The sequence below is a fragment of the Triticum urartu genome, chromosome 7, assembly GCF_003073215.2.
Source record: "Triticum urartu cultivar G1812 chromosome 7, Tu2.1, whole genome shotgun sequence".
Lineage (NCBI taxonomy): Eukaryota > Viridiplantae > Streptophyta > Magnoliopsida > Poales > Poaceae > Triticum > Triticum urartu.
The window spans coordinates 52,299,404-52,313,548 of record NC_053028.1 but is presented as its reverse complement, the minus strand read 5'-3'; positions in this window follow the sequence as shown (position 1 = coordinate 52,313,548).

Below are 14,145 nucleotides of genomic sequence, written 5' to 3'. Positions count from 1 at the left end.
CATTCACAGGAAGATTCTCCAAACACCTTTTTGGCACCCATATCTTCTTCATAGGCGGTCCATTCCTGCAGTTAGTACCAATATACCTGGCAAGCACTTCACCATTCTGATTCTTAAACAGTATATAGTTTGCATCAAAGGATTCATTAATGACAATTGGGTTAGAACAAGTGAAGCCAGATAGAGTGGATGGATCTGCTGAAGGTTCCTTTGCAACAACCCATGTGGTCTTGGGGTACTGCTCAGGTTTCCAGTAAGAGCCATCAGCATTCATTTTCCTTACGAACCCAACACCCTCTTTCCTCGGGTTTCGGTTCAGGATCTGCCTTTTGAGGACATCACATAGTGTCTGATGCCCTTTAAGACTTTTGTACATCCCTGTTTCAAGCAATGTCTTCAACCTAGCATTCTCATCAGCAATAGTAGTGGTATCCTCAGCAGAGGGGTTAGTTCCCACATCAACAGTTGAAGATATTGCAATAGTAGCAGCAGTAGAACATTCAGCAACAGAGGTAGCATTATCATGCTCAATGCATTTAAGACATCGTGGTTCAAATCTTTCCTGAGCTGAACTGATTTGTTTGGCGCGAAGCGACTCGTTTTCTTTCTGAAGATCTTCATGAGCCGCTCTCAATTTCTCAAGATCTTGCTTCCTTTGAAGATAATCGTAGGAAAGCCTTTCATGAGCTGTTGAGAGCGTTTCATGATGACTTTCAAGTTCCTCATACTTAATGTGAAGATTTTTTATGTCTTCAATTAAGGACTGAGATCGAGTCATTTCATCGTCTAACAGATCATCGCTTTTGTCTAACAGTTTTTGAATGTGTTCCATGGTTTTCTGTTGTTCAGTTGCAATTTTAGCGAGTGTTTTGTAGCTGGGTTTGGAACCACAATCAGATTCATCATCACTAAATGTTTGATAGTGAGTAGTGCGTGTGTTTACCTTGGCACCGCGTGCCATGAAGTAGTAGGTAGGAGTGGAGTAGTCTTTGTCTTTGCATAGGTGTCGGTGATGGAGTCATTATCTTCAGTGTTGAAGATGGACTTTGCAACGTATGTTGTAGCCAGACTCGCAATGCCAGAATCGGACTCCTCCTCAGACTCCACCTCCGCCTCCTCAGAAGCGGACTCCTCCTCTGAATCCATTTCCTTGCCAACAAACGCATGTGCCTTGCCAGATGAGCTCTTCTTGTGTGATGAAGACTTTGAGGAAGACTTGGAGGAAGACTTTGAGTATTTCTTCTTCTTCTTTTCATCAGAATCATACTCCTTGCTCTTCTTTTTCTTCTTGTTCTCAATGTCCCACTGCGGACACTCAGAGATGTAGTGGCCAGGTTTCTTGCACTTGTGACATGTTTTCTTCGTGTAGTCATGAGCAGAAGCTTCATCATTCCTTGAGCTTGATCGTGAAGACTTTCTGAAGCCTTTCTTCTTGGTGAATTTTTGGAACTTCTTCACAAGCATAGCAAGTTCCTTTCCAATGTCTTCAGGATCATCAGAACTGCTGTCAGATTCTTCTTCAGATGAGGAGACAGCTTTTGCCTTCAAGGCACGAGTTCGCCCATAGTTGGGACCATAGATATCTCTTTTCTCAGAAAGCTGAAACTCATTTGTGTTGAGCCTCTCAAGTATGTCAAACGGATTGAGTGTCTTGAAATCAGGACATTCTTGAATTATCAGGGCTAGGGTGTCAAACGAACTGTCAAGTGATCTCAGGAGTGTCTTGACGAATTCATGCTTGGTGATCTCAGTAGCGCCACTACTAGGAAAAGGCCTACTAATGGCGCACCTAATTTGGCCATTAATGGCGCATTAGAGGTGCGTCATTAGTGCCACGCCATTAGTATATTTTACTAATGGCGCACCACTGGTGCGCCATTAGTATCTGGTATACTAATGGCGCACCTCAGATGCGCCATTAGTATATACAACAGTGCGTCATTAGTATGCCTCCCAGGGGGCCATGTATACCCAGGTGCTTTGGCATACTAATGGCGCACAACAACAAGATGCGCCATTAGTAACTTCGGCATACTAATGGCGCACTGTTTAATGATGCGCCATTAGTATCCTTTGGCATACTAATGGCGCACTATGATGTGATGCGCCATTAGTATGAATATTAGGTTTTTTTATTTTTTTATTTTCTGTTTTTTGCAGAGGTTACAAAATGTATAATTGGACAAAATATAGACAGCACACATCAACAACAGATTCATCGAATACAATAGAAGATTAGTCTCTGAATACAATTCATCATATTAGTCTCCAAATACAATTCATCATATTAGTCTCCGAATTGAAAAGACCGAACAAAGATAGAACATTATATTACAAGTATCGAGACCGCGAGTAGTGAGTTTGTCTTCACATTACAAGTCGATATCGATCATCTAAACTACCATCACATAGAAGAGAGCTGCGGTCATCACGATGAGCATCATCACAATGAAACTCGTCTTCATCCGGTTCCTCCAGCGCTCCCTCCCCTCTCCCGCTAGATAGCGGGCGTATCTAGATTCGGCCTTGGCCCTAGTGGTGTACCCTTTGTAACTGTTACCACTGAATTGGTGAACCTGTCTCCGACACTCCTCCCAGTCGTCGTAGACTCCGGGAACCTTACCCTTGTACATGACATACGATGGCATCGCTATGCAGTAGCCAAACGAAACGTTAGTACCAATTCACAGACAATACATAAGCAATATATAAGTATGCAACAGAACGATCGGAAGAGAAAAGCAAGACATTTATAGCATCGATTACATCTAAGTTGAACGACTCTCGAAACCAAAGAGACATACTACAAGTTCATTAAAGTTTAATTACAACATGAGCCAATCGATGTTTCAGAACTAGACACAGCATCACTACTTTCGACTCGACTCAAGGGACCGGAGCGTGGATGAAGCCGCCGTCTATCGTGGGAGTCATGAAATAACGGTTGTTGTCAGCCTGCATTTGTAGCATTGTGTCGATGTCACTGTTGGACGGTTGATTTCTGAGGTAGAACTGCCCCGAGGTACGAAGGACATCTTGATAGATGATTTCTGCAAACTCCGACTGGATGCGAAAGAATTCTTGTCTGATGTCCACGTCCTGGATTGCCGACATGCTCGTGGCCCAATCTTTGAGTTTACTTGGTAGCAGAAGTTGATGCTTGTCCCGTACGATCGCCCGCATGTGATGGATGGTGTAGTAGGCACCCTTCTGACCGCCAGGCGGCTGCTTGACGCAGCAGAATGTCGTATTGTGGGAGAACACGTGCTTGCCGTACTTACGAATAGGCCTGGTGAAGGTGCCTCCAGATTTGGCGTAGCCGGGGAGAACATCATCAAGAACCTTCTTGACATTTGTGTAGTCTACGTTCGAATGACGGTCCGGGTCGAAATATGTGGCCACGGAATATTTGGGGCTTAGGAGGATGAGCGTGCAATGTGTGTCACTGCAGAAAACACGGAATGTGAAAAGAAAAACGATCGAAATCTAATAATTCATATGTTACGGGGCGGTTGAGGGGAGGACTTACTCGGGAAAGTAAGGCACGAGGAAGTTATCCTTATCTTGGTTTGCCAGAATGACGCCTTCGAGGTAAGAACTCGTGACTTGCCGGTCCCTAGCGCTGCCCAAGATCTTGGCACGCATGTAGAAGGGGTCGACTATCACGATGTCCGGGGTCTTGTTGCGAATGATCCGCATCTCCATACTTAGCGAAAATAGCCAAACGAAGGTGTAGTGCAGCGAATGAAGGTTCAACATAGCGTGGATGTCATCAAACCGCAAGACGATCGTACCACCGATGGAGTTATCCACAAAGCCCTTGCCCTCTAGCACCTTGGCCGCGAAAACCGGGTATGCCACATCCTTCTCTCTGAGACGCCGCTTCTCCAAAGAAAGAACACTGTCATGCAGACTCCGCATAGCACCGGTTGCAGCATCGAACATATTTCTCGGTAGCATCGGCCTACCCGCCACATGCAGCCTCCTCATTAAATCCTCAGGTGAAGGTGGCCCGTCCTGAGCACGGATCGTACTCGGTGCCGGCTGGTCCGCACCCTTGTTAGTCTTTCTTTTGCGCGCCTTCTTCTTCTCCTGTAATGGGACCGAGTTCTGCTCACAGACCGCCTTCTTGAGTGTGTTGGGGCTGATAATATTTCGCACCTCGCCTATGTGAGGCTCGGTGAAGTCGGCAGCTGGAGGCGTCTCCTGAGAGCTGAACTGCAGACGACGCCTGTTGCAACTTGGCTTCTCCGCGGTACCAGCTAGATCGCGCACGTCTTTTGTTGGGTTGGGTTCTTGAGAAGGAGGCCCCATGAAGTCGCCACCGTACCCATGATCGGCAATGTACTGATCGACATTGTCAAATGTATCGTCGTCGTCGTCGTTCTGATCCTGTGCCATATGCATGTTTGGATCCAGTGGCATAGGGATGTCCGGCACCGTTGCGGCGGTCTTGCCATGGGGCCGACTTGGAGCCGGCACGACTGGCGGTGTTGTCTTTGGGGTGGTGTCCCCCGCCCCCAAACGAATCTGGCCCTTCGGCCAAAGCAGGGGCCAGCTCAGGCAGGCGCTGAGGGTCATCACGTCATCATCGTCGGCCCCGACGGGTCGAATCGGAGGTAACAACTCGTCGCAGCCTGGCAGCACCCGAACCAGTTGAACCCTAAACAAGTTGGGTGGCATCTGGGTACCGTGGAACAAGGGGTTGCCTGGTTGAATGATTTTTCCCTTGGCGACATCGACCAACTCGTTGTTCACGAAGTGCAGGAGAGTGCACGGAACGTCGGCGGCACCCTGCGAAGACATGTAGGGCGTCAGGGATGCCCAGTCAAAGGCAAGGAGATGAAGTCCTCGGCCGAGAGAGGCTTAATTAGTTACCGTGATGATGGCGTCGAGTTCGGCTAATGTCGAGGCACCGCCAACGGCGGGCGTGCAGTTGACGGAGGGGCCGCTTGCTGCAGAGGTGTCGGCCGGCGTACACCCGGGTGCATTAAGCTCCCGTGCCGGCGTCGGAGACACCAATGGCCCCGCCATCGCGTTCTGTGAGTTGCTGGCCGTGAAGCTAGGAATCGGGGGCGGCCCCTGTTGGCCGCCCGCAATCCACGCACTAATCCCCTGGATCAAGGTAGGCACAATGGCGGTGATCGTCCTTCCGAGTTGTTGTTCCACTTGCTCTTGGACAATCTCCGGAATCCGCGCCACCTGTGCCCTGAGTTCTTGAACCTCGCACGCCTGGCTTTCCGAGCTGGTCTTTTTCTCCTTTCGCCCACCAGTGTTATAGTATGACGACCATTTTGTCGACAAGCCTTTGCCGGCCACACGACCAACTGACGTCGGCTTACTGAGCTTATCCTTGTTCTTCATTACATTCAACGCCCTATTTAGAGTGGTGTCCCAAGGGTTGCTCTTAGTCGACCCCGTGCTACTGCTTTCAGTCGCCTGCGGAAGGAATGTGAACCATTTAGAAATTTGGCTTCATTAATTAGAATGCAACCATATGGAGCTAATTACACGGGGGTGTATTCCTTACCAGAACAAGCTCAAGCGCGCTGGTCTTCGGATCCGTGGTAAGCTCCTTTGTTTTCGTGTCCTTCTTGTACCGGGCCCTGACAAAGTTCCTGGTCTGCTTGTCACCGTATTTATCGAAGAGGGGTGGTAGGCCTTGCTCGGCACGGTCCTCCTCCTCCTTGTCCCATATAGGCTCCACCACTCTGTAACCGCCAGGACCGAGTGTGTGTTCCCCTAAGTTCAGCTCCCGCATTTCTTTCCCCCACTTACTTGATTCGGAGTTTGCGGTGCTCGAGCAATTGATCTTGAAGTCTTTGTAGTCATCTTCGGTGATCGAAGGATTTTTCTCCTTAATCTTCTCATAACTCTCACCTTTCTCGATCATTCTCTTCACATTGCTTTTCCAAGTAGACAGGGCCTTGCTCATCTTCGTGAGGGCAGCATTGTTCACTTTATTCCCTTTGAGGCTTGTGTTTTCAAATTCAGCGGGGAACTTGTATCGTTCGTGCAGCTTCGTGAAGAGGAGGTTGCGCAAATTCCCTCGGTCAGGATGCCTCAGGTTCTCGGTGTTGATCGAGACGGTGCTTCGGAGAATGCACCCGAGCTGAAGTGAGTACCCCTTGACTATTCGTTCGGGCGCCGTTGGATTCCCGTCGGAGTCCACTTCAGTAAATTCCTCCTTGAGGGTGCGGAGCACAGTCGAGCGCCGGTCCTTCCGTTGCCTCTTCGGTTGGCTGGCATCTGTGCGTGCGCCGCCATCATCAGTGGTGGCATCCTCGGCGGCACCATCAGTGGTGGCATCAGTGGGGTCATCCTCGGCGGTACCATCAGTGGTCTCAGGATCGGTGGGGAAGGCGGCGTCCTCATAGAAGTGAGGTTGTTCCTCCATCTCCTGGGACAGCTTCCAGAATGCCTTGACGCCCGAACCCCCGGCCTCATCATTGTTGGCCATGTTTCTCTCTAAATAGGAACAAAGTTTGGTCAAAAAGTTGGTTATTGTCAAGGAACAAGATCATGGTCTCATCATTTAGGGTTTGTCGACACCGAGGCATCCTAAAAGCTAAGCTTTTATCATTGAGTGTTTTTCGACGCCGAGGCACCCTAAAAGCCTAAGCTTTCATCATTTCGGTTTTTATCGACACCGAGGCACCCTAAAAGCCATGCATTAGTCACAAGTACGCCGGGGCACTTGATCCTACTTAATTAACTACTAAGATACCCCGGCCCATGCATTAGTCACAAGTACCCCATATGTCCTATTTTTAGCAAAGTCATGCTAAAATTCACGGAAAATTTCAGCATGACCTTTGCTGAAAATAGGACATATGGAGTACCCGAATTTGCCGAAACGGAAGTTAATCGACATTCCAGCAAACTCAAGGGCCTCTCGAGTGGACAAGGAAAAAAAGGCCTCCATCACAACATGGAAAATACATTGGGTACCTATATGGTATTAACATGCCATTATTTGTCAACAGAAGTAGCACAAAATCATTCTAGTACCAGTGTTTAACTAAAACTTGGTGTGAATAAGATCCTCTGTCAGTACTTCATACCAATAATCAAAACCCCAAAACCTGACCCCAACTAGTTACCATAAGGTCAAATACTGTCCACAAAACCATAACAGAAATAGCACAAAATTATTGAAGTATCATTGTTTAACTAAAACTTGGTGTAAATAAGGTAATAAAAGCAAATTATCCTAGCCAATATGGGTTTTCAGGAAATATTGAGACGTCACACTTCTGATCGACTCCTGAGGTACATTCTCAGCTAGCATAGTTTGTTTACCTTCTATTCCTATGTGGTTCATTACTTGATTTCCTTTCAGCCTCAAAGTTTATGTTTGTCCTGGTCATATTATGCTTTTGGCAACCACTAGAAATGTAAAAGATTTTTTGTGAACTTGGGAAGAAAAGAACCAACTTTCATCAAAGAAATAAAAATAAGATCATGAGCAGAATAGTTGTTAGGCATTTCTTGGCTGCAACAATCACTGAGTTTGCATAAATTCCTACCATCATCCATGAGCAGCACCACATAGCAGTTCACAGAGCAGAACATGAGGCAGTTAGCTACTGACAGAGCTCCCATCTATAGCCCTTTTTCTAGTAGTGGTTAATTGAAAACAGAGGCAGTAATCCAATACTCCAATAGTGCATCTACTGGAAACAAAATTCAGTAAATTTCCAGCGATTACTCCTAATGCAAACAAGATTCACCTAGCAAGGTTTATTTTGGCACTCAACTGCAGAATACACAAATCTCTACAGCAAGCTACTCCAAGCAGTACTACACCAACTAATGGCCATCTGTCCATCAACAGTTTGGAGTATTGGATTACTACACCAAGTCAAATTTAAACAACTGGAGTAGTTCAAGATACTGAATCTTGGTTTTAACCAAACAGTATTTATACTCCCCTTTCATTTAAATACACAGCAAAAGATTCATTTAAATACACAGTACTGACAAAATTCATCTAATTCTACTGGAGTAAAAAGGTTTCATTTAACTTAAAAGATTCAGAGAAGAGCAAGCAGGAGCACACTACTGCACAACTTAACTGAATTTTTTACTCCAATAATACTGGTACACTTGCTACTCCAGTACTGTACTTCATGTGGAAAAGTAACAGTAGCTACTGATGCTACTCCAAAACGCATGCACTCCAAATACAAGCACATAATCTTTTATTCAAGTAATAGTGTATGATGAATTTGATTATTCAGACTTAAGTTGCTTCAAGTGATGTCACTAGTTTCAGTTAACTAGAGTACTACAGCAAATGGAGTACCTAATCTGATCCAGTTAAAGTCTCCAGATGGAGTACCAAATGGAGTACTACAGCTGCTGCACTTGCTACACCAAAACAGCTACTGATCAAGTACCAGAGTACTCCAGTTGATCAAGCAGCAGTAGAAAGATTGTAAGTGTTTAAATTTAGTTGATCAAGCAGATTCGTCAAAGTACTACTGCAAGTGTTTAAATTCAGTCAAGTATACTACTCCGGTGTTTAATTAAAAGAAAAGTGCTTCATGATTCTCGCCGGGTGTACTCGCCGGGTGTTGCTTCTGTATTCGCCGGGTGTTGCTTCTGTATTTGAACAGGAAGACATATTCGCTGCAAGAACTACTACAAAAGCTACTGATAGAGGACCAGATTCCAGAGTACTCAGTGCTGAGTGAGTGAGGGGCTCACCGTAGAAGGTCTTGGCGTATGTACAACTCTCCGCGGCGGGGACTCAGAGACTGAGTGCACAGACCTCGCCGCAGCGGTCGCCGAGGAGGCCCCAACCGAGCTCAGCGTCGCCCTCCTGCTCCAGATCACTCTTAACAGTTCTGCATTGCACAAAGGCAGCAATGAGCCAATGATATCACTCCAAATCAGTGCATTGCCAAAAAGTGCTAAAATGTGTAGTATGCTAAAATGTGTAGTGTGCCAGATAGAGAATCTTTGCTATAATGTGTAGTGTGCCAAACTGAGAAACAATGCTAAAATTATACTAAATGTGTAAATGCTAAAATACCTTGTTGCAAATATGCACTGCAAGGTTAATGGCAACCGCTTCAGGGGCCCATCAATCCTATCTTGTTGTTGGAAATCATGGCATTCATATCAGTTAGAAAAACCAAACACGTAGACTAGATTAAACGAAATATTAACTTCGAATATACCATTAAAATTAGCTCAATTCCAGTTAAGGGATACTATGCCTGTTGGCTCTACAAACTTACTTTTGAAGCAGAAAACAGTGAAGGGGTCGAGGTCGTACCAAACTAAGGCGTCCGTCGGTGGTGGCTGGCCGGTGCTCCTCTCCTCTTGTAGCTGCAGCAGCAGGAGAAGAGCCCCTGCCCGCGGAGTGGAGGGGATCTTCGCGCGGACGGGGACAGAGCTCGAGGCAGTCCGTGGATGGCGGCGCCTGGTCGTCGTGGCGGAGGAGGGCCGGTGGTCGCGGGGACGATGCGGTGTCGACGGGGACGACCTAGTCGTGTGAAGCAGTGCGAGGGGAGGGGAAGTGGGAAGGTGTGGAGCGGGCGCGGGGGAGCCGGAGCGGGTGTGGAGCGGGCGCGGGGGTCGGCGGCGGCGGTGGAGAGCGGTCACGGGGAGCGCGGGGAGGCTCGCGCTGTCGTCCGTCCGAGGAGGTCGCGGGATCGAGGGGGGGAAGGGGAGAGGGAGGCGGCGGGGGCGCGTGGTCGGCTACGGCGCAGTGGGTCGGGGCAGCGGCGGCGGCGCGGTGGAGGGAGGGACGAGGGAAGGAGCGGCGCAGTGGATCGAGGGAGAGGGAACTGGCGATGGGGAGAGGGAAGGGGGGATCGGGCGAATACTAATGGCACAATACTAATGGTGCACCACCCCTAGGTGCGCCATAAGTACATCCATACTAATGGCGCACCTCACCGTGGTGCGCCATTAGTATTTTTTTTTATTTCTACTCGAGCCAACTAGCTCGACTGGTCAGCAGCCAGTTCTCACACCAGGAGGTCCTGGGTTCGATTCCCAGGCTCCACAAATTTTTTTTATGCATTTAAAATGCTGTTTGATACTTATTTGTGTTTAAATATGTTCAAACTTGTTTAAATCATAACAGTAATATTTTTTATAAGACGGTAATAATTTTTTTAAAAATATCATCAAACAGTAATGCCGGTGGAGCGGGGGAGGGTGCGCGGGGTGCGGGGGGTCGGCGGCGGCGGTTGAGTAGGGGAGGGGTGCGGGGGGTCAGCGGCGGCGGTTGAGTAGGGGAATCGAGGGTGCGGGGGGTCGGCGGCAGCGGCCGGTGGACCGGGGGGTGCTCGGCGGCGAGGGGGACCGGATCTGGCGAGGTGGGATAGCGATCGAGATGGAGGGGGATCGAGATCGAGTGTCCATGAAATTTAAAAATATTCATGATAGTTCAAAAAGTGCCCATGAAATACAATCGAGAAATGAAGGCTACAATTTAAATACAATCGATCTTAGCTAGCTATCTGTTCACAATCTTCTTGCCCTTCTTTTTCGCAAATGGAGTTCTTCTGTGGAACGGACGTCCTTTAGGTAGGGTGGTCCTGCTTCTTCTTGTGGTGTATGCTGCTACTTCATCATCGTCGTCATGTTCGATCCTCGGGTCGCCGTACTTGTCGAAGTCTTGCTCATTGGATACTCCATCCATTCCGATGATCTTCCTTTTGCCTCTCCTCACGACAACACGACTGGGCTTTGACGGGTCGGTAATGAAGAAGCATTGGTCCACTTGGGAAGCCAGTACCCATGGCTCATTTTTCGCAGTGACGTTTGCGCCCGCGGTCTTGGATTTGGCTTCGGGTATAACCATGGTGGTGAAATACCGGTCTTCTTTTAGGACGCTCTTGGCCCATCTGACACGGAACATCGGGACCTTCTCTCTAGCGTAGCTCAGCTCCCAGATCTCCTCGATCCTTCCGTAGTATCTGTCCTTGTCGTTACCGGTGTAGGATTCCATCGTTACCCCGGAGTTCTGATAACCATCGCTCTTCATGTCCTTGGCCTCGGTGTAGAATGTGTAGCCGTTGATATCGTACGCCTCATAGGTCATCAGGTTGTGCTCGGCGCCCTGTGACAAGGCGAATATGAGTTGTTCTTCTGCGGAAGAATCCTCATGTAAAGGGTACGACAGAAGCTTCTGCTTGAACCAACGCGTGAACACATGAGTTGTGCTCTTTGAGTATATCTCCGTCCGTCCTCTGTTGGCCTCGGTCATTGTACATCTTCTTAATAAAGGTTTTGTGCTCTACCACCCAAGGATCGACCACGTATATGTGTTGTAGCGCGACTAGGTTTGCTCTTTCAAAGTCGGCGAGTCGACCCTCGAAGTCGACATGCATTTCGCGGCGACCCTCACGGTGACCCCATCCAGCGAGCCTGCCGAGGTGCCTGTTGACGGGCAGACCAATGGGGTTCTCGATGCCTAAATAATTCATGCAGTAGGAGATGCACTCTTCGGTCAGAAAGCCCCTGGCTATGCTTCCCTCTGGACGTGACATGTTGCGAACGTATCCTTTGATGACACCATTCATCCTTTCGAACGGCATCATGCTGTGCAGGAACGTCGGCCCGAGTTGGATGATATCGTCCACGATATGGACCAGTAGATGCACCATAACGTCGAAGAATGCGGGTGGGAAGTACATCTCAAGCTCGCATAGTATCACCACGATCTCTTCCTGTAGCCTTCTGAGTTGCCTCACACCAACAGACTTCCGAGAGATGACGTTGAAAAAGTTGCATAGGCCAAATAGGGTTTCACGGACGTGCGCGTCCATGATCCCACGGATTGCAACTGGAAGTATCTGCGTCATCAGCACGTGATAGTCGTGAGACTTCATCCCGCTAAACTTCAGCTTCGCTGGGTCTAGGTATCTGCTTATCTTCCCCGCGTAACCGTAAGGAAGTTTTACTCCTACGAGGCAGGTGAAAAACTGCTCGATCTCCTCCTGACTTAGAGTGAAGCACGCGGGAGGGTAGTCATTTCCGGTCTTCTTGGCCTTTTTGCCTTTGCGACGACTTTCCATGTCCTGCTTCGCCTCATCATCATCATCATCATATATAGCGTGAAGCTCCTGCCTGATGCCCATTGATTTCAAGTCCTCCCTTGCTTTCGGCCCATCTTTGGTCCTCTCTGGCATGTTGATCAGGGTACCAAGAAGACTCTCGCACACGTTCTTCGTGATATGCATGACATCAAGGCTGTGAGGCACACGGTGGATCTTCCAGTACAGCAAGTCCCAGAAAACAGACCTCGTTTTCCATACCTTCAGCAGCGGCTCTGGCGCCTTTCGCTTCTTTCCCGGCTCTGGCGCCTTTTGCTTCTTTCCCGGCAGTGGGCAGTCTTTCCAATTTTTCAACAGCTCGTCTATTTCCTCGCGGCTCCTCATACACGGGCGTCCTCGGGGTTCGGTTTCACCATCGAACAGATCCTTGCATTTTCTCCATGGGTCATCGTCGCGAAGCCACCTTCGATGTCCCATGAACACGGTTTTCGAAGACCCGGGATCTCTATCTAGCTGGCGATACGTTGTGTCATCCATGCACCTGACGTATCCAGAAAATCCGTGGACCACCTGCCCCGCGACATATCCGTAACCGAGATAGTCGTGCACCGTCGTGAGCAGCGCGGCTCTCATAGGGAAATATTCTTTCTCTGCGGCGTCCCACGTATTGGCTGGCGTTTTCCACAGCGTGTCAAGCTCCTCTTTCAGCAGCCCCAGATACAGATTGATATCGTTCCGTGGTTGTTTCGGTCCTTCAATTAGCATACTCATGTGAATGTACTTCCTCTTCATGCACAACCAGGGGGGAAGGTTGTACATCCACACAAACACAGGCCAGGTGCTATGTGTGCTTCTTTGGCTGCCAAATGGATTGACTCCATCGGTGCTCGCGCCCAGCACGATGTTCCTAGGATCGTTCCCAAATTCTGGGTCTTCGAAGTTCAACGCTTGCCACTGGCTCGCATCCTTAGGGTGACTCAGCATCTTGTCTTTTTTATCTATCTCCGGATCATTTGCGTCATCTTCTCGCTTCTTCTCCTCCCTATCCGCGTGCCAACGCAGGAGCTTTGCTACCTTAGGGTCCGTGAAATACCGCTGCAGACGAGGAGTGATCGGAAAGTACCACACCACTTTTCGAGGAGCTTTCTTCCTCTTCTTGTATCGAGTGACGCCGCACACCGGACATATGGTAGACTCCACGTGCTCGTCCCGATAAATGATGCAATTGTTCATGCACACATGGTATTTCACGTGCGGTAAATCCAGAGGACACACAATTTTCTTCGCCTCCTCCAAACTGGTCGGGCACTTGTTCCCCTTGGGAAGACGTTCGTGCCAGAATGACATGTTCTCATCGAACTGCTGTCAGATTCTTCTTCAGATGAGGAGACAGCTTTTGCCTTCAAGGCATGAGTTCGCCCATAGTTGGGACCGTAGATATCTCTTTTCTCAGAAAGCTGAAACTCATTTGTGTTGAGCCTCTCAAGTATGTCAGACGGATCGAGTGTCTTGAAATCAGGACATTCTTGAATCATCAGGGCTAGGGTGTCAAACGAACTGTCAAGTGATCTCAGGAGTGTCTTGACGACTTCATGCTTGGTGATCTCAGTAGCGCCGAGGGCTTGAAGCTCATTTGTGATGTTAGTGAGTCGATCAAACGTGAGCTGGACATTCTCATTGTCATTTCTCTTGAAGCGGTTGAAGAGGTTGCGAAGGACACTGATTCTCTGATCTCTCTGGGTTGAGACGCCTTCGTTGACCTTGGAGAGCCAGTCCCAGACTAGCTTAGATGTTTCCAAAGCACTCACGCGGCCATACTGTCCTTTGGTCAGATGGCCACAGATGATATTCCTGGCAGTAGAGTCCAGTTGAACGAACTTCTTGACGTCAGCAGCAGTGACACCTTCTCCGGCCTTGGGAACGCCTTTCTTGACGACATACCATAGGTCGACGTCAATGGCTTCAAGATGCATGCGCATATTATTCTTCCAGTAGGGAGTTCAGTTCCATCGAAGACGGGGCACACAGTGGAGACTTTAATTATTCCTGCAGTCAACATAGCTAAAACTTCAGGTGGTTAAACCGAATCACACAGAACAAGGAAGTACCTCGCTCTGATACCAAC